The sequence below is a fragment of the Micropterus dolomieu genome, linkage group LG16 (genome assembly GCF_021292245.1).
Source record: "Micropterus dolomieu isolate WLL.071019.BEF.003 ecotype Adirondacks linkage group LG16, ASM2129224v1, whole genome shotgun sequence".
NCBI classification, from domain to species: Eukaryota; Metazoa; Chordata; class Actinopteri; order Centrarchiformes; family Centrarchidae; genus Micropterus; species Micropterus dolomieu.
In genome coordinates this window covers 9,061,102-9,088,175 of record NC_060165.1, presented here as the reverse complement: position 1 = coordinate 9,088,175, position 27,074 = coordinate 9,061,102, and the positions used below count along the sequence as shown (strand labels likewise).

Here is a 27,074-nt window from a genome sequence, read left to right as displayed (position 1 = left end):
ATAATTCCACTAACCGTGTTTGGAGGAAGAAGAATGATGAGTACCATCCCAAGAACACCATCCCTACTGTGAAGCATGGGGGTGGTAGCATCATGCTTTGGGGGTGTTTTTCTGCACATGGGACAGGGCGACTGCACTGTATTAAGGAGAGGATGACCGGGGCCATGTATTGTGAGATTTTGGGGAACAACCTCCTTCCCTCAGTTAGAGCATTGAAGATGGGTCGAGGCTGGGTCTTCCAACATGACAATGACCCGAAGCACACAGCCAGGATAACCAAGGAGTGGCTCTGTAAGAAGCATATCAAGGTTCTGGCGTGGCCTAGCCAGTCTCCAGACCTAAACCCAATAGAGAATCTTTGGAGGGAGCTCAAACTCCCTGTTTCTCAGCGACAGCCCAGACACCTGACTGATCTAGAGAAGATCTGTGTGGAGGAGTGGGCCAAAATCCCTCCTGCAGTGTGTGCAAACCTGGTGAAAAACTACAGGAAACGTTTGACCTCTGTAATTGCAAACAAAGGCTACTGTACCAAATATTAACATTGATTTTCTCAGGTGTTCAAATACTTATTTGCAGCTGTATCATACAAATAAATAGTTAAAAAATCATACATTGTGATTTCTGGATTATTTTCTTTTTTAGATTATGTCTCTCACAGTGGACATGCACCTACGATGACAATTTCAGACCCCTCCATGATTTCTAAGTGGGAAAACTTGCAAAATAGCAGGGTTCAAATACTTATTTTCCTCACTGTATGTGAAAATGTCAGGTGTGCTTTTAGCAAGGGGATATGTGCAGATCTGCTTAGTAACAGAGACAAACAGATAAAGTTTGTGTATCTGCTAAAATCTATAGATAGCGGATGCACCACGGGGGGTGGCGGAGTCTCTCAGTTGCAAGTCACTGTTCTGAGCTAATGTGACTGCAGGCTCTCCTGGAAAGTAAAGGAGGGGAGTTGAGTGGAGAAAGAGAAAAGGCGAGTTGAGTAGGCGAGGGAAGGTGGATGTCATGCTGAGAAGGTATCACACTCATGTGAAGCCTTATCAGGCCCAATCTGCTTCACTGTGACGCAATGTACGTATTTTGTGTCTATTTAGAATTAAAGCTGTTGCATGCTCATTGCTGCATTTCATTTTGCAGCATAATAGAGGTTTCCAGCGGAGTTGATGAAATGGTGCTAGGAGGTGTGGAAAGTGGCTCCTGGAAAGGTTTGCATCATGTGTTCTTTGAACATGAGCACAATAAAGCAAAGCCATCAGTAGCATCAATGCAGGGTGAGCATTCCTTAATATTATTTATGGTGATCCAGCTTGAAACCGAACAGACGGTAGCCGTCAACAGTATGTCTGCATATTGTAAGCAAAGCAACTGATGATGCCACAAATGATCATGTGGTAGAATAATGAAAGCTGCAGAACAAAAAATGAACATTGCAAATTTTTTTATGAGCTACAAAATGTATCTAAGAGAAAATATGAATACAAAAAAAGTAAGGTAGCTGCAAGGGAAATTCGATTTCTGGCCAACATAATGCAGGCCAGGACTGCAACTAACAATTCTTTTTATTGTTAATTGTTCTGTCAGTTTTTGTGTTGATTAAAAGATTAATTGTTTGGTTCAGAAAATGTCAGTAAAAGGGAAACATGCCCTTCACAATCTTCAGAGTCCAAGGGGGCATCTTGTCTTGTTTTGTCTGACTTGTTTTGTCTGGTTGATATATTTAAAAAAACAAACAAAACAGCTGTAGCAATATCAGAAGGCTGTTACAAACTGATTGTTGTTGTTTTCCTGGACGTCTATGTCAAACATACTAAATACCAACACTTTTCTTGAGCATTATGTGGATAAGCAGTTTTTGTATTCTGGCCTCTGCATCACCATACATGTAACTTTATTAACTCACAATTACTAGCTGTAATAACTTTGAAAAGAACAATGACTATGCTAATTTGTGCACTTTACGATGCGTTTAGCAGCAAAATCCAATTTTGTTTGTCACAGTAGAAGGGAAAAAAAAACCTGATTGCGTTAAAGATTGTCCGCCCGCCAATTTGATACTTATTATTATTATATTTGATACATTTGTAGCTCTAGCACTAATGATGATGCGATCGACAGGATGTATTTCAATGCCAGTGCATGATTGGCTGCTGATAGATGATGTCGCCCAAAGGGTTCAGCTGCAGCCATCTTCTCCACGCCAGAAGACAGGAAAATGATGATGTGACTTTCTTGGGTCAGCCAAAATTAATTATAGGGACCAGGTTCTAGGGTTGTTGGAAGTGCGGACTCATGATTTGTTACAGGCTGTTTTCTCAAACCAGCGATCTCCCCTCAGTGGGCCCAAGCTTTCATAAAATAGCCTTGTTTAGGAGCAGCGCAAGTAAGTAGCGTTGTTGAGGGAGCTTTAGCGACTGTGAAATGGTGGCTAATTTGGGGTAAAGAAGCATGGCCTTTGATCTTTGCATTGAATAAAGCTGACTGTGCCTGCCTCAGCACCCCTTAGGCCTCATTGTCAGCCTGCCAGAACGTCATCTTTCTCCCATCACTGAATATAAAGCTGTGGAATACATCATGCAAATAATCAGGCTGGAAACAAACACAAGCAGTGCTTTCCCCCAAAGGAAGAGGCAGCCATCTCTAATGAGCAGGGTAAAATTGGAATATTCATACCTCTTCCCTTCTGCAGAAACGATTGAGTGATTCCCCCCTCTCCCCGTTGTCGCTCTTCCCCACTCCTCTCTTGTCGAGGCTTCTCTTCTCCCTCTTTCATTCACCGTTCCCTCTCTCTGGCCTTCCCTCTCACCTCCTTCCCTGTTCCCACTTCTTCATCTTCCTCTTCTTTGCTATCCGTCTTCCTGGAAGGTAGTGATAAACAGTAATGTGAATAGGCAGCCAGTGATGTTGACAAAGCCGTTCACAGATTACGCCCCTGGATCAGAGTCACAAATCTGCCAGAGACGAGACGTTTGTTTGTGGGAGAATCCGTAATGAATGCAAAGAGGAAAAAAAGAGATTATTAGGAAGGAGCCAGAAAGACTTTTTCCCCCCCACCTCAAAAATGACTTAAACAAGTCTGAAATATCTCTAAATTTAGACTTAAGATTTCCAGGCCTTCTCCCACATACTGGATTTAGTTGTCAGAAGTGTTGTCAGAGTCTTGTCTCATGACTCTGAGTCTCATCCCACTCAGACAATGGGAGGTCTAGTGAATGATATTCAAAAAAGGCCCACTTGCAAAGCAGTTCCAGTTCATGTTTGTTTGGGTTTAAAATCAGAGTTTCAATCAGTGTCAGCATCACAGCGAGAACTGCCATAAAATGAATATGGAAACAAATGGAACAGTGGAAAGCATTACAAAGTAGTTTATAAAACAGGTAGCTCAAATCAAGCAATCTGATTGGTTCATAGTAGTGATATAATGAGCGTACACAAGAGGTATGACGTCGAATTCCTTCGCACAGATCCGTATCACTCCGCGACAAACAGGGCTCGAGTTATAATCTGAGCTTCGTGGGGTCTCACGCCCCATTTACACCTGGTATTAAAATGCGATCTGATACAGATCGCATTTTAGTGGAGATAAATAAATAAATAAATAAATAGAGAGAGAGAGAGAGAAATCATTGCTTATTACGTGATTCAACATTTCCCTCTCTCACACACAGGAAAACGCACAAACACACACACACACACACACACACAGCAGTCCACTACTTGCCCCAGATGTCTGCGATATTGTAACAGAGTTTAAGTTTCAGTAGCCTGTTAAAAAACTATTGCTCAAGGAGAGACACAATTCCACCCATTCTGGTAGGTAAAATATTAAAGTGTTATTATTTTACGCACTGCTGGCCGCCGGCACACAAGAGCAAGCATATTATAAGTTACCAAAGTCAATCTACTGACGCTGGACAGTTTTTAGTGGCTGCACAATAAACGACAACGTGCATAAATAAATAATTCTAATAATTCTAGCCTTTGATGTAAGTTGCTTAGCAACCGTCATAGGCCACCGGCAGCCTGGTGGAACTACTTTTTGTATTCATAAAGAAATGTCTGATGATGAAATAAAACAAGGTCAAATTGTAGTGCATCTTTTAGCTTACTTTCTTTTTGCCACACTTGGTAACTGTTTTATAAAAGCAATAGCTCACTTCCGCCCGTGATATATGCTTATTATATCACAGTGAAGGGGCGTTGTTCGGACCGATGGGAAGCAAACAACTTAAATAACTAAGACTTGATGAAGAAGGTTTCTGTCTGTGCTGTATACTGACCCCAGACTGCATATCTGCCTGTAACTGAAATTAAGACAAAATTGAGGTAGTGAAGGAAGATGAACAGCATGATGTACCTGAAGGCCAGCGATGGATGATGTAGGAGGAGATGGATTTTTATTCCTTTCCTGACCACCTTTTGAGGATGACTTAGAATAGGAGAAGAATTATCCCTCCTATAAGGTACAAAAGTTTTGTCTTCTTAATTCAGAGAAGAATATCACAGTAAAATGTAAGTTGTCAGCAAACTCTGCTGCCAATAAGTGGAAGCTTGAGATCAAACCTTTAAAAGAACCTTGTATGAGAACACCTCAAATACTCCTTAATAGGATACGATCAGGTTTTTACTAAATGTGCAGTAATAAAGTTACTGGTATACTTTCTGTCACCAACTTATGGCATGCAGTAATTTAAGTTAATCTTTTAGGTGTGCTATGAAGGAGCTAGACCGCCTTTCCCAGATACACAGGAAGTTCTGTTCTGTTTTTCAAACCAATGCAAATATATTCTTATATATATTTTCTTGTTCTACATTACCTACGATGTTTACATATGCTAGTAGCTGCTAATGTAGCCACAAGGGGCTAGTCTGAAGCACAGACTACTGCGGGCTACTTTTTCAACTTGAGGCATTTCATAACTTTGTGCTGCTCCCTCTGGAGATACATATGTGGTACTCCCCAATACTTGTAGATAAACTTTGATGTATAAAACTGTTGGATTTATCCAAAAAAATCTGTTACCATTTAGTTTTTGTTGACGTCTAACAAACTAACCCATTTCCTTCCTCTTTAAAGAGATAGTGATTATAAGGGAAGTGATTATAATCCAATACACTTCTAATGTAGTAAATATTGCCTCACAGTTTGCTAGCTCCCCATTTTGTGTGTGCTCTGAAAACAAAATCCAGTTTTCCAACAAAGTGGTGTGGATCTTGCCGCACAACATTTTTCCAGCCAATGAACAACAGTTAGTGCTCGTGCACAGGAGTAATGGGGGGCAGTGGGAGAGAGAGTTCTATACACCAGCACATTTGAACATGCTGGGCTCCAAGCACTGTGAAGAAGGAGAGATGGCAAAGTAACAGCCAAAGGGGAAAAGGTCTGAAGAGTATAAACAGAGAAGAAAGTTATATGACCAGGAAAGGGCGACGGCGTTTGAACACTAGAGAAACCTTAGAGGTTTGAAATTTGTGGGGCAGAGCTCTGAGGGAGCACTGAAGGGATGGTTGTATTTGTTTCGCAGTTGAGTTCAAATCTCAACAATCCTTCTGCAGAATCACTTACTCTCTCTTTAAATCATGCATTGTATATATGTTTGCTAGCTTGCAGTTTTCGCCTACTACTGATCAGTAGAATAGTGTGAAACCGGCGGCCGTAGTGTATATTGCATTCATATGTATCCTAAGCACTTACACATTCCATAAAAACAGGGAGCCACACACAGAAAATATAGATTGAAAACTCAACCACATTTGACATAACTTCCCTTCTTTTTCACTAGACTTATTAAGGTTCTCAGGAACAGACTCAATTTGGAAAAGTAGAGCCAGATATGTATATCTCTGTTTTCCCACTGACTGATGTCCCTTGATGCCCCTCTCCATTACTTACTGTAATTACGCTCCAAAATGTTTTTTAATCTGTCCCCTGTGCTCGTCTACTTATTCTTCCAAATTCACCCCTCTCACATGACCAATCTGTGGTCACATGAATATTGCAGGTCCCAACCCACACAAGTGTTACTCGCTTGTTATTTCAATGATCTAAGAAGCTTATTCTCATGTTACAGCCACTGTGTCATTCTGGATAAGCAAATCAGCTAAATCCCTAAAATATGAGAGTACACCCGTAGAGAAGGCTGGAGGTGAAGTGAAGTGTTTTGCTGAAGTTAGTAATGAGATGTGAGGTGGGCATTTGGAGGCAGGTGGTGTATTAAAAACCATTTGGCATTTGGGACAAGCAAGCTGGCTGTGATAACGAGGGAACAGCAAGAGACAAGAGGGGTGTTAGTGGCAGGTCGAGTAGCCTAGAGTCTGGGGATTAAGGAGGGACATTTTAATCAAGGTGTGTGCAAAGCAGAAAAAAAAAAAAACAGCCTTTGATATGTGCGATATCATCATGTTGTGTTTCTTGCATTTCTGGAGTTCTAGTGAGCCTGAAGTTGACTGAGACATGTGTCTTTTTCCTTGTTGAATGACAAAATGAGAGGTGTTGGGCAACTTACTTGAAATCATGAAGTTATTACATATTTTTTTAACATACATATATATATTTTGCTTTACTAATAAATAATTCAACAGCAAATGTAATTGGTTACATTACTTCCCATTGCTCAGCAGCACAGTTCTGTCAAAGATACCTTTTAAAAAAAACAAAATCCTCTGCAACCACATGTCACTTGTTCTTGATTTAACACACGTAGGAGTAGAAAACAAGAAATGGTGCTTTAAAAAGCAGCCCACATTTTGGGGGTATGTACTGCCCATCAACGGCTAGCTTAAAATTAGCCACGGTAATTGCACATCGGAGCAAAGAGCTAACATTAGCTTAGTCCTGGTAACTGCACGCTGCACTTAAGTCCCATCCTTAAAGTGAAACTATGGGGTTGACACACCCTCTAACTGTAAAAAAACAAAAAAAACATAAAAACAATTCAGGCAGTTCTCGAATGCAAGCTTGCTAGTAGCTAATGTTAACAAGCCAGCTAACAAAGAACACAAAACGTGTATATACTAGGAGTCAACCTAACACATCAAGGACCGCTCTATTAACTGAATGCAAAGAGACCGAACTGTGATATCAACCCCTAGTAAGACAGTGAAGAAGTTAACACCCCCCCGAGTAATTACATATTACTTAGTAATGCATTACTGCCCCAACACTGAAAGTGAGACTGCTTGTTGACTCAGGGAATAAGGCTAATAGGTGATGCTGTTCCTTCCCACATGATCACTTTCTATCCAGTTTGTAGGCTACTTCTAGAGAAGACCATTAGTTTTCTTCATCGCCAGACTGTTTTGTTGCTGCTGGCTGTGCAAATCGTCAGCAATTAAGTCGACGATTTGTCCCACTCTTTCTAAATTGATGACCTTTACTTCTGCTTAAAACACATGATCCAATCTTTTAAAAATGTCCCTTGTCTGATGAAATTAAATACATTCTGTCCCGATTTCATGGAATAATAAAAGGAAATTAAGAAAAAACATTTTGAACATGTGCAAAATGAAAGTTGTTTTCATCAGATATGTAGTCTACTGGTTATGTCATTTAAAAATCTGTCTGCACTATTTTAATACAAAAGCGTTGTGGAAAATAAATGTACAAGTGCTATTATACAGAGAAATGTGACCGCAGCCTCTGATTATAACCTTGTTGTAGAGTTTGTGCCTCATCACTAGTCTTTGGATTGCCATGGGAAACTTGTGTATTTAATAACATCCATGGGGGAGAATAGTGTTGTTGACACTGCTTGTGGATGAATATGGAGATGATAAAATTATCTCTGTAGGGTTCTAGATTGTGGATTTGAATTGCAAAAGGTAATTTTAATTCTATTATTAATACTATTCCATTGGAAAATCTAATGAGCTTTAACTATCAGAGGTCCTAAATAGCAGAAATTGTGGTGAATAAAACCGTTTTGTGTCATAAAACACTTTTGCTTAAATTTAAGATGATGTATTATTCCTTTCACTCTATGTAGCTATGTTTAGCCATTAGTTCTGCACTCAGTCCCTGTTTTATCAGTACAAGTTTCAACAGCTAACCACTTTTTAATATGTTTTAATATTTAATAGTCAAATTGTTATCTTCTTTTCTTTGCCTCCTCAGCAGTGTTACACTTCTCCACAGCGGTGATGGCATCTATCATCTATTTCTGGCAGAACTGTAACTGCCACTGTACATAAAAATCTGAATATATTTGATTGGTGGATGTTGTTGCCAGGCTGCAGAGTTGGGTGTAGATGAAAAGCACAATGCGCTGACATTCTTCTTAACTTTGATCATATATTTGCTTGCCTTCCTCCCACAACACATTTTCTTTTGTATCATTGCCTGGAGGTTACTTCTGATCAGATCTGTTTTGCATAAATGTGTAACAACATCGCTGCATCCTTGATTTCTCAGTATGAGCGCTGTCTCCGTCTCCACTAATAACGTGTGTCTATAAACAATCACTAATATGTTAAATATGTAAAACAGTTCCTCTGCTGACTGTCTCTGCAGAGCATGTCTTCATCCCACATCATATGTGATAATATTGTGCTAAATGGCATCGGTTAACACAGTCATTTGAAGTCAGTTGGCAGACTCATTCTGGTAAAATGTATTCATATACATTGAAATCAGATTATGACTTGCAGTCATTAGCATGCCCAGCTAACTAGCATATTACCAGTAACAGAGCCTTACTTCCAAAGCCAAGGACCATATTGTTTACTGTGTTTTGTTAACAAATCCCTTTTCACGACTAGCATAGTCGCACACTAGCATAGCACACTGTGTCTCATAGTGTGGAAGCTAGTCCTGCATGCTATCAGAGTTTAGGGTAGGCTAATGTTAGCAGCTTTGTCGTGCTTTTTATTAGGGATTGACTGATGTGTTTTTTTCCAGGCCGATCCCGATTATTAGTAACCAATTAGACAGATGACCGATATGTGAAACCGATATACATTTGCTGTAAAATGTTTAATCTTGGTGTCAAATTTTTAATAACACAAACTCCAACACAAAACTTTGTTGAAAATAACAAGATTAAAGTTAATTGTCATGTTTAATCTTTATAAAAAAGTAAATTAAATGAATTAGAGATTCATCCCAGAGATGGACTTGTTAACTATGAGTGATAAATTATCATAAACTTTGTCTTTACATGCTAGCATTTATATTATATTGTTAGGGTTTTATTGATACATTTATTGATACTATTTATTGGTTCTGTTCCATAATATAGAGTCTTATTGGTTTTTCATTACTAAATAATTGCATTTTAAAAATATGTTATTTAAAAAATTCAGAACAGTATTCAAATTTAATATTTTATTATAACTAACTGTTTTCAGAGCAACAACAAAAGTAAAGTTTACAGCTACAAAGGCACTATATAAAATTAGTATCTCACTGGAAACAAATGGAACATGTTGGTGCTGGTGTCTCTCAACAAGCAGCTGAGTTTGCAAAGAGTTGCTAAATGTTAAGGTATGTAGCATCTCAGTTAAACAGGCTACAGAGATTTCGTTTTAGCTTGTTTATGACAAACTAGCTATTAGCCGAGCTAGCACATGTGCTTGTGTAAAACCAAAACACAGATGCGGTGGATGACACAGAGCACATTAAAAGATCGCTTGGTGTACTGATGTTTCTGCTGCACTTGCTTACAGAAACGGCCATAGTTATGGTCACCTTGTGTATGATCTCCACTAACTAGCTCCCCTCGATGTGTGTTTTTGCAGAGCTCCGCTGAGAGAGAAGGGGAGGGGCTGCAGCGTGGCTCGCTCGTTCTATTGGCTACTTCCGCACAATAGTCAGTGTTGATAGGCTGTTACTTGTGACTTGTAACCAATCAGCTTGTACTATGGGCGGTACATCGCTCCAGCTCACAGAGTGGTGAGTACAGACGGAGAGAAGCGGCTGCATCACAGCCAAAGAGCGCCAGTATATTGGCTATTTGTTTGTAAAATGACCGATGCAGATTATTGGAAAAATGCAATGCAAATACAATAAAAAGCAGTGGTCAACCAATAATCGGCGCCGATAATCAGCCAAGCTGGTTATTGGTCGACCCCTGCTTTTTATTGTATTGGGGAAAGGTACACTCCAATAACTTCAGTCAACGTTGCTGTTAAAACCTTTTCTCTTGGATTAAAAGGTGTTAAAAATTTTTTATATTTTTATTTTGTCATCATACACTAGGCCTAACTAGCTCTATATTGCATTCAAGATCAAACTTGTTTCTTTGTTTCTATGTCTTCTACATGGATCATCATTGGTGAGGATGCTAACTGTTTGCCTGTGAAATGCTTTTTATACATTCTATGGTGACATGCAGCTCTAGCCTCAGTGTATATTTTTTAGTTAGTAGCCATCAAGTGTTCATTTAAGACAAAGTAATTGTTTTAATACGAGTCAAGAGAAAACATTAAAAAGAAGACAGTGTTTTCAACCAACTCATGGAGCAAAGTTTAGTTAGTTGCTAGCTACAGCTAATAAAAGTTGTCAGCAGAAGTTGTCATAATCGAGGTTGCCAATTAGAAATAAAAATCCTTCTTTTGTCTGCCTCTGTCTGAAATCAAGAACCCTCTCTTTCAAAAATTACAATGCATTTTCAGTGTTAAATCTGCCACTGTAAACTACATATGTGCTTTGCATAGCTGTTACTGGTACCAGGACACCAGAGCTAATAAAGGGATGTTCATTGTCTTGGAAGCATGGCCATTGTTTTTAATATCTTGATTTTTTTATTGTTGTTGCTGTGTTTCTGTAATTTGAGAGAAAGCAGGAAAGTGGCTTTCTTTCAGTAGGCGGACGAAATGAAGGGCTTATGCCAGTTCTCTCCAAGCTGGACTGCTCTTAGCGTTGGAAGTTAAAAATCCCACGCACAATGTATACTGCTACGTGCAGTCAGAAAGGCACTGAGATACAGGCTCTTTTAACAGGAGAATGACCATGACTGTCGAATAGCATTGTGTCAACCTTTCACTAATAAATATGTAGACATTCTACTCCACTTGATTAGCAGTTAAATCTTTTTCTTACTAATACTGTTGACTTTGAAAAGAAAATATTCAAACTAGCTTGTGAAGCCGTTTAAACAGCTACGCTGATAGGCAAATAGAGAAAAAATAATTCAGCTGGGTTGTGTGGTAAAAATGCAGTTGGAAGTGTATGATGAAAACACCAAGGCTTCCTTTTCTACAGATGAGACTTTATAAAAGGTCATTAAACTGTTTATTTAATTTTTTTTGGTCCGGTGTTTCAACACCCTGTGCTGACACTCCAAATGTCTTATTGTCAGACACCACTAAAGGAAGAAAAAAGGTATAATTCAAACATTGTGCCACATGAAAGTTCATATTTTTACATTATGTGACGTGATTTAGGTATTTAAATACTCCTCTTCCCAAAGTGGTATTAAAAATTTTTTTGTAGGAAAAACGGCAGATCAATGACAGATATTACCATCATTGCGTTTTCCAGCCAGCGTTTCCTACCACAAAATTGGGACTAATAACAATAAAATAGCATAAAGGTAAGACAAAAAAGAATGATATAAGTAGCAAAATAGACAAAACACTCTTGTTAATATAAAGTTCTACAACAAACCTACATTTTAAGAGTGAATACTACAGCGTTTGTCAAAAAGTGGCAAATAATGTACAGAAAAAAGATTATTACCATTGTGTTTATTAAAAGCTGGTGTGTGGTAAAGTACGTCCACGCCTTGCAGAGTTATGTACTGGTTGAATATTACAAAGTGAAGAAGGAAGAAGTTGTTAGGAGTTGGTAGTACAGATCAATATCTATAGGAGCTATAGAATCACATACATTTAAAGTAAACTGCACAAAGATACTGTGCAGTATTAGAAACAGAGGAAGATATGACCTGATCTGACTGTAAATATATATACTGTACTTTCTTCTGAATATGCACTTTGTATGTGAGGTGGGTGTTGAGATAATCAAAAACTTTTTACTTTTACTTTTTAGTGTAAATTTACTACCATTGTTAAAGCAAGTATGCAATTAGATACCTTTTCAAAATAATTTATTTATTCAAGTACTTTTAATAATATTCTTTTACAGTACCTTTCCCTAACATGGTAAACATGCAGAACATATAAGTGTCATGTGTCATTAATTCATCAGCATAAATCCATTTCCAGCTGATGTACCGCACCTGGTAAGTGGTCCATACTAGCGATTAGTGTAAGATTAATTTCTTGTCCTGTGGTGTGCAGCGGATCCATTTACACTGATTTAGAAGTGGGCTAGCAGTAGATACTTGCTACGGTCCTATTGGCAGCTAGCTAGATGATCATTACTAATCTAAAGGCACTCGCAGTGGGGAAAAAAGGTGTGAGTAATTCTGCATGCAAGCTGGGGTTGGGGGTTAAAAGGTTGAGACATTGCAATGGGGTCACACTTATAAGATGTGGCGGTCAACTGCAAAGATCAGCGGGGGTCAATCCAGTAATGGGAGCCATTTTTCATAAGGCTCATTCTTCATCCCGGTCTCTGAGGTAGGGGCGAGAGTGAAGTAGTGAACTGCAGAAATTGGCATTTCAATGTACGTAACCTCTCGCCTTGCTATGTCCCCTCTTGACAGGGAATGGCAGGTCCTTCTCATCTCTCTCAGGCTGGCTCGTATATCACTCGCAGCTCTTGCCCACCTCTCCATCCTGGGAGACGCAGGCATGAGAGAGTGAGAGGAAGAGCGCGGGTGATGTGGGTGGACTGCTCTTCTAGCAGGTACTCAACAATCAGCAACACATCTATCACCGGTCCTAAAAGTAATTTTGAACCGACTGACACACATACATCCACGGCCTGTGATGAATTGTAGACGACATGAGCTGCCTTGAACATTTTAAAAGGCATATCGAGTCCCTTTATGGTGAATCTGTTCAGCACATAGACCAAGCAGGCTGAGATGAAAAGCAGAGAGGGCAGACTGCAGTGTTATCCTCTCTAAACTGAAACAGGCCAGCCACTTGGTGGCACTAGCAGCCAAAATCAATGAGAGAAAACAGAAGGGAATGTGTGTGCATATAAAAAATAGAGCTTTATGAATATTCGGGTTGCTTAACATAGCATCAGCCATGGATATTCTTAACAGCAGGAATATCAAAATCAATCATGTGATAGTAACATCTTATTAAATGTGAATATTTCTATTTTGTGGCTGCTGTGAGAGCAGTAAGGTCTGTCAGAAGCACAGTGGGTAAATTCATGTGAGGTCGGTAGTGAGGATAGGCAGCCTGTGCACAACAACCATGCACATACACATGCAGTAAATGCATCTGATGAAAAAGCCCTTTGTGTGCCAGCGTACCTTTCACTATCAGGCTCATGTTGCTGGTGAGGTGGCAATTAGAAGTGAAACGATTGTGAGGACGGAGGGGAAGCTAGTTTGTGATTAAGGTCATGCTTGAGCCTAAATGTCATTGGCCATAGTGCAGCAGGTTAATTGAAGGCGTCTTGACATCATTGCTGCTTCACTGAGATAGTACTGAGATAGTACTGAGAGAGGGTGGTTGGGCGGGTGGACCTGTCCTAAAATCTGATTGGCTAGGTCAGGGCCCCCATCTCTTAACACTCACATACCCTCCCACTCACATATTTTGCATCTATTCTCACCTTCCTGCTGTGCTGTTCACTAATAATCAGGGCATACGCATTCATTATCATGACAGTGAAGTAGAACAAACTGAATGCAGATCATGTAAAAGAAGCTGTTACAGTATAATCAGAAATACTTTATTGATCATGAGGGGGGATTTGGTCAAGTTACAGTTGCCCCCATTCTAGAAAAGAAATGTATATAAGCATATAGAAATTATAAGAAAATAGAAAATAAGAAGTAGAATTTCTGTCAACAATTACTTGATTTATCAATTAGTCAATTAATTATTTAAACCTTGCCTCCACTCCAAAATGCATTTTGCTTATAAGACAGGAGGAGTAGATATAGGGATCTTTAAGTTATTTACTAAGCAAAAAAGACATTGTCTGGTTCCAGGCTTTAAAATGTGAGGTTATGCTGTTTTTCTTTATATCTTCTTAATTGAATATCTTATTTGAATATCTTTGGGTTTTCAGGATCTCACCTCTTGATCTGTGAATGTTTGCCTCTGCTGTTGTCTGACATTTTATAGACTAAACATTTAGCAGATCAATCGAAAAAATGTTCAGTAGATAAATCAATAGTCAAAATAACCGGTAGTTGCAGCCCTAATTCAAACCTGTCATACTTAAATACCCATAGGTCTCATTTAGAGGTCTTGTTTCTTAATACAGTAGTATCTCCTTCATTATGTAAGGTCTTATGCAACCAACACTGAAAACATTTGTCAGTGTTTTGCAGTGTGACACCGCAGGTCTGTTTTTCTTTTTCTTTTTTAAACAATATCTCAGAAAAAGACAAAACAAATAATCAGCGTAGAAAAAAATGATTTAAATTCTGTTCCGTTCCCGCTGCAGTCAGTGTGTTTGGGTTTGTTAATCATTCAGGCTATCACTAATGACAGTTCTTGAGAGTAAGAGCATGATAAAAATCCATCCATGCAGCTGTCAGTAGAATAGATTTCATTTCAAATGTTAAATTGTCAGTGTGAAGTCTGACAAAAATTTGACCAATGTCACAAACATTTCACATCATCAAAAACATCTTGTGTGCTTTGGGAAATAAAATATAATGCTGCAACACAAATATTAGACTGATTAATTAAAAATGTTTTGGTTTTTTTTCCTCATATTACATTTGTGAAATTGTTTTGATGCTCTCCATATTGTTACAGCATGTAGCTCATTCTGTTCTGGTAATTAGTCAGAAGCTGTTCCTCTTTATAAATATTAATTTTCTCATCTTTCTTTGCCAAGGCCTGAGGCGTCCAGCACAGGTGTTTAGTGAATAAAACGGAGGACAACCGGCTAACTGCAGCAGAAACAGGAAGTTGCTGTAATGACTGCTGTCCCCAGTGCACCCTGGGTAATAATCAGCCCTCATTTGTCATAATAGCAGGTAAATACTCAAGCACGGCCGCAGTAGTTGTCGCAGTAGGACACTGGCAGCAGCAGCAGCCCACAATCATTTTTCACTTGTTTTTATTAAGTGAACAGGCATTCTGGCCGTTCTCTGTGGCTTGTTAGTGTTTACAGACACAACAGCAGAAATGAAAAGGGCAAGTCATGGCAGCATGGCAAAAGCCAGATGCAAACTTGGGTCGAAGTACACGGGCGGTTACATGAGTGTAGTCAACCATCAGGGGTTCATATGTTATTTATAAGGTAGTTTATGGTATTGTTTACAACCTTCCTTTTGTTGATTGCTTGTTGAGGGGGGCAAATCAATGATGCCACATTTAGTATCATAATTTAAAAACAGAGGAAGTAAGACGTTATTGCGAAGAGAAATTGTGTTGCCGGGCTCTGCTGGCTGGTTATGAAATGTACAAAGCCAAAGCCCGAGGCAAAGTTTCTCTGTTGTGCTTGCCATCTCAGTGAAGAAACTCTGAGATAAGACAAATGGTTCAAATGACCTTTGAAAAGATCACCATCTCTCAGTTCGCCTGAGAGAGGGAAAGCAAGAGGGAGAGAGAGGAAACGGGGGGGGGGCGATTTCTATATAGTGAGGGATAAAAGTGGATTCCCAAACTGTGTGAGCGTGTGCCCGATTCGTCTTCCCCCCTCTGAATGCTTTCTGCTCCATTTAAACAAGCTAAGTTTATTTGTCTCTGTCTAGGACTCAAGTGAAGCAGAAGAAGCATGGGGTGCGTTTCTTACTCATTAGCAGAGAACTTGTATGATCTCCATTTCAATGAAGAACTTACGTTGAATGTTAAAAATCTGTTCAGCCACTGTGGAGATATCAATGTCTATAAAGTCAAGAAGACTGTCTTACTTTCAAATTCAAAAGGTATGTATCAGTAAGATATGTAAGCTGTAGATGGGTGATTTCAACATTGACCCAGGGAAATATACATTTTGCATTTCAAGTAGGGAAAAAAACATTGCTGAGAAAATAAAACCTTTTGAAATGTCTCCCTATTGTGTCATATCAAGAAGATACTGAGATGGGGAACATAGGATCCTGGGAGCATAGAACCTTGGGAACATAGATATGCTCCCGCTCTGCCACATGGTGCTCATTACAGTTCAGCCCAAGGAGAGTCCGTATAGCTAGCTGGCTCTCGGTTGTACACCCACTCCCTCAGGCCATTCATCTATGTTTGAAAATTTCTGGATTGCTTTACAGTGCGGGCAACGACATCTCGGAACCAGCGTTGGCAAAAATTCACAAGATTGTTAGGGTAATGTAGGCGTTCGCATAAGCGCAGGCTTCTTTTGTTGTGTGCCCACAGAGATTTGAAATATTCACTGTACATATAGTTCATGGATGAAACCTTTTATATGTGTGAAAACCAGTTAGACAACCAGATGAACAACATGAAGCAGCTCAGTTCTCTCTTTCACCCTTAATGTATGAGTAACTGGTGCTTTAACATGCTCTTATCTTCCAAGTCAGATCAAGTCTTTCACTGCTGTACTGCAGTCATTTTTAGATCTTTTTTTATGACATTTCTTTTTTTATGCATGCAAGGTCATACTTTCCACCAGCCAGTCCATCCATCCATCGTCAACCGCTTATCCTAAAGTTTTAATTTTTAAATATGTTTTTTAATGACTGAATACCTGCAAAACTAGTGACATTCCATTCCCATCACCCTCAGCTTTGTGTTTAGGGCTAACTAGCAATTGCTAGCATATTAAAATGTTAAACCAAGATAGTGAACATGCTAAACTTCAGACCTGCTTAGCTAGCATTGTAATTGCACATATGTTAGCACGCTGACAATAGCATTTAGCTCAAAGCACTGCTACACCGTGTACAGCCTCACACAGCTGCAACCATTGCTGTGAAGTATGTGCATATTCATCAACTCTGAATTTTTCTATTTTGCCCCTTCCACTTTAATAGTTTCAGTTTAATTTTGTATCTGTCCAGCCACCAAAATCTAGATGAGAGAAGAAAGGAATGGATAATGGATGGTATGTTAATATTCTCATATGAGTTATCTTTTTTTTTTGCCCCAGGATACGCCTGTCACTCTACACACAGTCTATCTTGTTATTGGTTGGGGTTTTTTCACAATTATTTATGCATTATAATATAATAAGGTGGCACAACTTGGGGCTGAAAAAAGTATTTCATTTCCTCTCCAAAAAGTCTCTAAAATCTCTAACTTGTATTTTTATTTACAGTTAATCTCTTAAAAGACAGGAAGAATTAACATCAATTAAAGATAAGTCACTAAAGATGCTAATAGGCTTACAAAATGATGTATCATTAAGAATCAGACAAGGAAACCGGGCATGATTTTCAGTAGGGATAGTGAATTAATGATGCAGAGATTTACATAACAAACAGTACTTTGTTGATATATGAAACTATTTTTCTATACTGTCCCAGCCACGGAAAGCACATTAACCAATTTCTTATGTATATTTAAATATATATGATAATTTTGTTTCTTCCCCAATTGTTAAACCAAACACATGCCCTAGCAGTGTTTAAATAAAATGCATATGTTTCTTGTAAGACCCTCATGCTATTGGATGCTTAAAACTGGGGGTTTTCTGTGGAAATGATTTTACTGATGCACTCACTGCTGGGTAAGTGCATTAGCTAAATGCTTATTTGTGTTAAATGCAGTGCCACAACAGGGTGTTTTCTTGGCTCACAAAATTAAAATGTGGAACGACGTGTACGTTCACATCATGTAACCTGTTAAATTAGTTGGGGGGTGTGTGTGTGAGAGAGAGAGGAGAATACGAGGAGAGGATGAAGTCCGGACAGCAGCATCACTTGTGTCCCAATTAGCAATGCGGGGCTTTGAATGGGTCTTTAACCTTAGCGGCGCTTAATCATGTAATTAACGAGAAGGGGGGAAACTGCCTGTCTAATAGTACCCTCTCGCTAGAAATATTCCCTCAAAAACATTGTCTAGACTCCATGTTTTCAGAGACGAGACATCATTTGTGACCTTTAAGACAAGGAGAGGGTTTGCTACCGAAGGCATTAGTCTTTTATTTAGCCGGGCCCTGTTCTAAATTAATGTCTTATTGTTATCCTGTGTGTGTGTGTGTGTGCATGTAGATTTGGGAAGCCGTAAACATCTACAGTGTGTATTTGTGTGTGTGTTTGCATATCATCCGCTGTCACAATTACCCAACCAGGGTCTCGGCTGATGGCTGATTACCCACCGCTGGCATTTAAGCAGCGGTTACAGGACCACAGGCTCTCCCACTTGGACATGCCACCCGTCAAGCTCGCTGAGTGGTTGTTTACAGCGGCCTTGCTTTAATTGCTCATCAAATTATTGGCTTAATGATAAGACATGGCGGATTGAAAGGGACATATGGATTCGGACAGTGGCCATCAAATGCTGCCCACCACATTGTGGTTTTGCATCCGCGGTGTCTATTAGCTAAACAAGCCGAGGCCTATTTAGCAGTAATCAGCAGAAGCACTGTGGAAGATAAAAATCAGCCGTGGGCATTATTTTCCCTTCAGCCTTCAAGAGTGACAGGCCTATTATGCAGTGCATGGAATTTATGAGATGATCATCTTTGATGGCCTGGATGTCCGTCGTTCGCTGTAATGTTTTCTATGGTAATGATGCTTCCCCTCTGCTTTAGACCACAAAACCATCCGCCTTGTGACTCCATCTCTCTGCTGAAAAGTGATTGTTGACGGCTCCATTAAGGGGTGAAAAAATATTTTCTTTTCCCGCCACCTCCTGCCACCCGCTGAGAAGCTTTATATTCTCTCGTCAACCACCCTTATTTATGTTGTCTTCTTCGGTACGAGGATGCATCAGGTTTGAACTTGTCGCTTTTAAAGGGGATGGGGGTGCTTTGAAATGACCTTGATACAACTTCTGCACATGGGAAATGTAATGTCGCTGTGGGATTGTAAAGGGAATCAAAAGCTGTGGCCTGGAACAGTGCACGCTGTATGTTGGTCATTACGGCTGCCCTATAACCAAGCCACAGATCTCACATCCATCAGAGGTGTGAAACCATCTCCTCTCTCTGATGGAAAAAAAACTGACTGAAGTTGATTAGATTTATACTGATACACCTTCAAATGGATTTGCTTAAGGGTGCGTACTCACAACACATCAATTTCTATCTGGAAGGTGAAGAAAGACTATGCATAATTGAGGCTCAATAGTAGCAGGAAAGAGACCTCCTAAAGACTTTAACCTGCCAGGGTGACCACAGGCTAAAACGGCTATGGGCCCATGTTGATCCCCTATTTCCTCTCACTAGACATCAGGTACAGAGCTCATGGAAGTCTACATGAGGCAGCTTCATTGTATTTCCCCATTAGCCCCAGACTCCAACCAGCACTCTTGCTATGTTGGAACACTATCCGGTCTCCTGCTACTGTATGTGTCAGTTCATTTAATTAAAAAATCACCATTAAAGTAAAAAACATACTTTTCACAAGGTGGTCTACACAAAGACAGACAGAAACACATCATCTCCCCCTCCCCTCAACACCCCACATGACATACATTAGGCTTTTTTTTCCATATTGCTATCTAATGATCCCCACCATTAAGAAATCTGAGAAAGCTATCCCACATTTCAGTGAATTTCAACACAGAATCTTTCAGTCTGGCTAGCATTAACTTGTATGAGGCTGTAACCGTCAAGAGTTCTATCCAGTCCTTTAAACATTTTTCCACTTACCTTGTATAACCCTGGCTGCATTTAGGAATTCTGCAAGAGCTAACCCAAACTGTGCCTTTGTAAGGCAAAAAACATGGCATGCTTGGCAAGGGCTAATCCAACCACTCCTCAATTGCCCCAACCACTCAGGTCCAAAATGTGGAAACCAGCAGACAGTCACACATGAGGTGTAAAAAGGAACCCATAGAACTCTTACATTTTCAGCACTCATTGCTTTGAATTAGACTAAGCTTTTTAAGTCTGACTGGAGGCAGATAATATCCATAAATCTTTTTATAATGTATAATTTTGCACTTACCCTCCCTTACTGGCCATCCCACATTATGGACAGTATTCTCCCAGACCTCTTGTTCCCTTGGCCTTATTATCCTTAGACTTTCACTTTTGCCATGCAGGGCAGTTTAATTATTTGTATTTTATAAAATGTCATTGTTTTTTATATTCTGTAAAATGGGAAAAAAGGTGATTAAAAAATTCTTTCCATTTTAGCGGTTTAAACAATGCACACTGGCTTTGTAGTCGCTGTACAGGACGACGTTCAGTCACACACGTAGAGGCGCCTAGGGCAGCGTTCAGAAATGCAGACTGAAATTTTTAAACGCATGCTGGCGATATAAAACTATATCAAAACACTGAACAGCAGGGAAAAGCAGTTCTGTTTTCTTTAGTGATTCTTTTTTCTTCTGTGGTAAAGGCGTTACCAGCGGAAACACTGTTGCACCCCTGATGCTGCGGCCCAGCATGGGGGTTCCTCTCTGGAAGGTTTCTTTCGCGGTGCACTGTGCCGATTACAATACACCGTCACCACGTCAGCGTAAAGTCACAACTGCAGTTGCAAATGACAGAAATCCACAAAGTGCAACTTTTGCTAGAAAATTGTGTTTACCATGAAGACGCTGTGTTTTGTCAAGAGCTAGAGGCAGAATGAGATCTGATGGAGATGGCCGCCTCATTATTCAAGGTAGGAAAACCCCTGAATACAGATGATGATTGTACATTAGGTGGAAGCTGTGTACAGTCTATGGATTGCAATACAGGGCAGGGCGAAAGTGTACTGTGACCCATAGACTGTACACAACGCAGTAAATGATGGTATTTCCAAAAGTCCTCTTTAACAGTTAATCTATATAGATCTCTTTAGCCCCAGATAGGAGTAGAACACCCTCTCCAAATAGACCAACAATTGTGGCTAAACCCTTAATGTGCCATGCCCTCCAACACACTGTTTTCTTTTTTCATCTGAAATGCAGGATTTTCCCATATAGATAAGCAACCTTTTTTCTGTTGAGACAGGCCAAACATTTTATGGACTTTGTTCTAAACCTCCCGTAAGCAATGAAGTATTAGATTAATATCCCCTTCAGGAGGGCATTGTGGTGCCAGTGTGGAGAAAGTGCATCTATAAATTTAAAAGGGGATGTAGGCAACTTCTCTGTCTCCATCCAGACCAGACGTGAACTATTCCCTGACCAGTGTTTGCATAGTTTACCCATTTCAACGGCAATATTGTAAAGTTCTTTGCAATGCCAGTCATCATAGAGATATAATTCCTCTTTTAAGAAACCATCATTTTAACTGTGTTTATTTTCCCCCACAGTGATAAATTCAGCATTTTCCACTTGGCTAGTCTTAATATTTTGGAGCACTGGATTTATAGTCATATAGTCCTGAAAGTCTGTAGTCAGTCTAATACCCAGATAATTCATCCCAAATGGTAGCCACTTAAATAGAAATACTCCAATGTCAGCAGGGGAGCAACCTGACAAGACTGGCATTACCTTTTTACCAGATGGTGAAATTTAGTTGCGTGCTGAGTTGACAGCATTGCACACATAAACTGTGGGGCCAGCATGGCTAGCAGGCAAGCAACGGAATTCCACCAGCTGAAAACAAAATCAAACACTTTATCATCTTTACGCTCTATTAATGTCCTTGCACTCATTGCAGCAAAGAAGCGTTCCATATTATCTTCTGCATGGATTATTTTGCCATGCAGTTATATAAACAAGGATATAAACAGTATTCTGTGAATGAAAGCGCAATTCCACCCGCTCTCTCAAACTGGGTGGACACTGCAGTAGATAGAATAGTTTGAACTCATTGAACAAGTTTGAATGAGTCAAGCTAAATTTTTTTTTTTTAAAGATGCAGCCCTGGTAGAAACATGTTTTACGTTAGATAGTACAATTGCCCAGGGCCCAGGGCCACCGTAGGACACCATTGCAGTGCCACACATCAGTTCCGTCTTCTTCCTTATTTAAGTAAATTGACTACACAATCAATGCACCAAAAGTGTACGAACTTCAATGTTTTGAAAGTCCTCATAACTTTGATCAAATATAAAGTCAGTATGTCAGAGTGTTCAGCAGCACATACTGTATTTTGACTCAGTCAGATTTTTTAGATTTGAACATCAATTCAGTGTTTTTACAAAACAAAAACATAAAAAAAATCATCTCCCTCATCATGAACATTTATCTGTTTCAAGCTTGTTTTATTGCAGACTCAAACAACAGATAGAATATGAAATGTGACCCCTGAGGTTTGGATCTTTTGACACCTGTTTTTCACTATGGGAATCAGAGCAGTAATTGCTTTTGAGGGGTCCCTGATCCATTTACACCGCCCTCCGTTTTCCAAAGCCGGAAACATGATTTGTACTTGACACATGTCCTCTTTTTTTATCTTCTTTTATGTCTGAGCAGTCTTCGTGATGATGTTTATTTGGGGTAGATGTTGCTTTTGAGAGACCCTCCCTCGGGAGAAGGGGGCATTGATTTAAAAGACAGTATTTTTTCTATTTATGTTTCATCTTCAGACTTAAACAAATACATTTTTACAAATACTATGTTTTTTTTTTCTCCGCACATCATTTCAAAGATTTATAAGTCAATGAAATTAACTTCCAAAAAACAATAATAATAACAAAACAAGATCAATTCTTCCTGTGGAGTTATGGCACCCTGTTTTCTTGCAGTGTACACAAACCCTTCATAATTATACCAAACACTGAAGCACACAACCACAAATGAACGAGACACCATAAACACTTGAATCGCAATCCAATATCCTCTGTTTTTCTCCACTTTGGATCTGGAATATGAAGGTGTGATTTCCAATTATTCCTCCGTTGAAACTTGAATGAATACCAAAGACTGAAAACAATGTCCTTAAAAAAAGAAAAAGAAGAATTAGGGACCTATCTTGCACCCAGCGCAAAGCAGCAATGAAAATGTCATTGCTGGTTTCCAACCGACGCAGTTGTCATTTTCACGGCATGTGCCCACATTGTTCAAATAGCAAATACACTTGCGCCCATCTGTAGTGTAGCGCAGTATTTCGCCTATTTTTGTTAATTTTGAGGCGCATTACTCTAATAAGAGAGATGCTATGCGCATTTACACACGAGGCACAGCAGCGTAACTTTACTGATTATTAAAATCTCCTCACACGCCAACAGGATTGGTCAGGATTTAATGTTAATTCATGTTCTGTGTGCTACTACATATTGAGAAAGGTGTCACACACAGTTCAGGTTCATACAATCCTGAGCTCCATCAGAGCGTCTAAATTATTTCAGGTTAAAAGTCTGTTTCCTCTGGAGAGTTTCCTCTGTCCTGTCATGTCACGTTTATTTTACAGGTTTTTTGTGTTTTGCTGCTTTAATGCCAGACGATATTTGCTGTGACTTTACTGCACACATGGAAACGTTTGAAATGACTGACAGCAGCCTCGATAATCATGGAAGTAAATCGTTATAGAAAACACTGGTACAGCAATAACAACTCCAAATAAAGAAACCTCTGTAGAGAAGAGATGTGAACCACGACTGGTTCATCATAGTTTAGAATAATGCAGCGCAGTGAGGATTCAGACTTTTCATAGATTCTGTTTAACAGGATCCAGTCTGCAGTGGAGTTTCGACACTTCACTGATAAACCACAGAGCTGCAGAGCAACATTAGACTTCATTATCAGAGACCATATCTGTCCATATCCCAGTCTCTGCTGTGAGTTGGAAATGCAATCACTCAAGTGATGGTTTTAACAATGAGCCAATCATCCGCCATTATAATAGCAATGAGCCAAGGTACAAGCGCACCTGCCTTTTAAAGTTAATGGGAGATGACACACTGATTGGTGTGTAGCATGTTACGCCCAAAACACACCCATCACTACAACCCTTTTAAACCATGCGCCATCCACACAAAAATTGGACACAAATTTAGCAAACATGTCTTTTTCTCATTTGTTCACATTCAAGCTCTTTCAATCCATTCATCAAAGCAGCCACCAACATGCTTTCTACCCTCTGTGTTTCCCTGTTCTTCCATATTTATTCCTGCCTCTGTCTCTTTGAATGATGTAAAAATCAATGCCAAGCCAATGTTTGTGTCCTTGTGTAAAACATTTCTTCCCAAGTTGTCTTTGAATGAGCAAACTTCTCCAGAATGTGAGCACAGAGGTCAAGACTTTCAAAAGTGCGCTTGGTGAGGCACACATGCCTTTGTTTGCCTATAAATTATAATTTTGTTTTCTTTTGTTCTATTGTTTTGTGATTGTGCTTCCATAAAGGACACTCAAATACATATTGAGAGAGAAGCTTTATCTCCCTCTTTAATATTAGCTGATTTATCATCGCGGAGCACAAGGACGATAGCCTCCTCAGGCTGTGAATCATTCTTGCCAGCTGACTCTAATCACCAGCTAATTAATAGTTGATGTGCCGGCTTACAAAAACACGACTGCTATTAACCTGTACATGCTATTGATTTAGCCTTGCTTTAGGTGCTTTGACTGAAAATGATCTTTGGGATTCTGATATTCTAGGAAATCAAAGTTTCGAGTGTATGCTAGTGCTTTGTCTGGCTTCAAGTAGTAGAAGAACTGAGACCAGGTGTACTGGTGCCCGCTTTTGATATTCAACTTTCATGGGGGTGCAGTATATTAAATTCAACTTTAGTAAACGTAGATGCATGCAAATTTGTGCTGTTGACCAATAGCAAGCCGTCTTGACAGCGCTGACCTTTGAGGGAACAGAGAGGCCAAAATGAAGGAAGCTTCCTGTCTTATTAGCTGTGTTTCATCATTGAATAAACTGTTTCAGGGCTGCGATATTTAACAGCCGAAGAAAAAACTGGTCTATGGCTAAAAAGTCTGAAACTAAGTAATTGAGTAATTATTCGGGCTATAAAATGTCAGAAAACAGTACTTCCCAAATACCCAAGGTGACATCTGAAAATTGGTACTTTTGTCCAACAAACAAAGAAAGAAAAGCAGCAAATACTTACAATTTAGAAGCTGGAACTTGGGAATATTTGGCATTTTTGCTTGAAAAATGATTTAAACAGTTAATTCATGAGCAAAATAAGTGCTGATTGATTTTCTGTCAGTCGACTAATCCATAAATTGGCCAATTGTTTCAGCTCTTGCTTGGCCCACACTCAAGTATTAGAGTTAAAATGTGTGAAAGTCTGCAGGTCTGGTCAAGTATTTAATTTTGAATTTAGGGTAACTAGAAGAATTGAGTTGAACACCAATTATGTTTTTGCTTTTGCTGAATCAATTCTATGTTTTATGTTTCAGAATTCTGTTTCAGCTTAGAAGTAACAGTGCTTTGTGAGATTAAAATAAATTATGTCTTTTGAAATTACTTATATCACACCCCAAAAAACAGTTTTTGCGCTGCACTGGGTCTGTCCAGTTGGTGGTCTGGCTATATGGTTTACTGTGCCATAGCTTTGCTGTATCTGTTAAATGTTTTTAAATGATATATCCTTATCATACTCATTTAACAGCACTTACAGATAAATATGCTGTTTAGCTTAAACAATCATAATATCAGATAAATCAGCGCTGCATTTATTTGACAACCTAATCTACAGCTTTTCATCATGCGGCTTTATTTGTTGCTGCTTTTTCCGCTGCCTTCATCTGCTCAGTTACATTAATAAATGAGATTTCATAGGAAGACACATCTGCGGTTAAAGTGCCAAAAAAAGGAAAAAATAAAACCATCTCCCCGACGATGCATGTTTTACAGCTCACAGAGAGGCTGCTGAATTAAGCGTGATGCAAACACGGCAAATTGAATCAATTTGCCTCCTCTAAATAGATGTGATGCGTGCAGCCTGAATGCTCAAATGAATAAGAAAGAATTTTGTAGTTTAATGATGTTGTTTTTGTTTGTGCGTTTCTTTCCCTTTGCTTGATGAAGGTTCCAGAAGATCAGGCGTAAAGAGGAAGAAAGATATCAGATAACAAGGCGGCGTGGAGGCGTGGTGCGTGGTGTCACGTGCTCTGTGCTGCAACCACCGGGAATGAAGTGACAGGCCGTGGTGGAGCACAGGGACAGAATCAAGAGGTGAGTGGAGCATATTAAACTGATAAGTGGTCATGCGGAAAATAGTGAGGGCCAAACAGACACACAAACATGACAGAATCCGCATGTGTGTGCACATGTTAAGGCATATTTGCATACATGTGATCAGGAGGGAGTTTAGAGACCAGGCTGGGGCACAAGTAAAGAAGTGGGTTCTTTATAAAATGAGTACAAATGCACCCAGTTAAAGCAATGGTTGTTGAAAATAATGAACATGAATCTTCAAATATGAATTAATATCACTAAATAGCTGGAATTTATAACTCCACATAGCCTACAGCCGTATCATGATCTTTCCATAGGAGCAAGACCCCAAGACTGAAAGAGACACAAAACAAGGCTCTGCGTTGTTGTAGATGTTTTGGTTATTTTGAATCTCTGGTGGTTTTATGTGTGTTTTGTGGTTGTTTTTCAATTCTCTGTGGACATGTTCAATTCAATTCAATTCAATTTTATTTATATAGCGCCAAATCACAACAACAGTTATCTCACAGCGCTTTTCATAAAAGAGCAGATCTAGACCGTACTCTGTGATGATATTTACAGAAGCCCAACAGTTCCCACCAAGAGCAAGCACTAGGCGACAGAGGCAAGGAAAAACTTCCTTTTAAGAGGCAGAAACCTCGAGCAGAACCATGGCTCAGGGTGGGCGGCCATCTGCCTCGACCGGTTGGGGTGAGAGAGAGAGAAAGAGAGTGAAAGAGAGAGAGCCTACACAATATACACACAGAGGTACAGACAGTGAAGGTGATGTTGCTATAGACTAAATGAAAAATGGTAGTAAGATATTTATAGTAGTGTTAATGGTAACAATCGTAATGTTAATGATTATAATAACAATAAGACTAGCAACAATAGTCGTTGCAGCAGAGGGTGTCGAGCAGGAACACGGGGGCAGCAGGTGACCCGCAACCACAGATCCAGACTC

The 27,074-nt window shown here is 39.5% G+C and overlaps 1 long non-coding RNA gene across 3 annotated transcripts in view; it reads right to left on the bottom strand.

The window, feature by feature from the left end:
* Positions 1-3,180, bottom strand: part of LOC123984655 — a 7,471-nt gene extending 4,291 nt beyond the window's left edge. The window contains exons 1-3 of one of the 3 annotated variants that reach the window (XR_006828485.1): positions 3,132-3,180; positions 2,677-2,954; positions 1,430-2,563 (exon numbers count right to left, since the gene is read on the bottom strand). This is a non-coding gene — a long non-coding RNA (uncharacterized LOC123984655). Of the gene's footprint in view, positions 1-1,429; positions 2,564-2,676; positions 3,111-3,131 lie in introns of those variants that run through there. The other 2 variants (XR_006828484.1, XR_006828486.1) reach the window with 2 other exon arrangements.
* Positions 3,181-27,074: the final 23,894 nt, after the last annotated feature.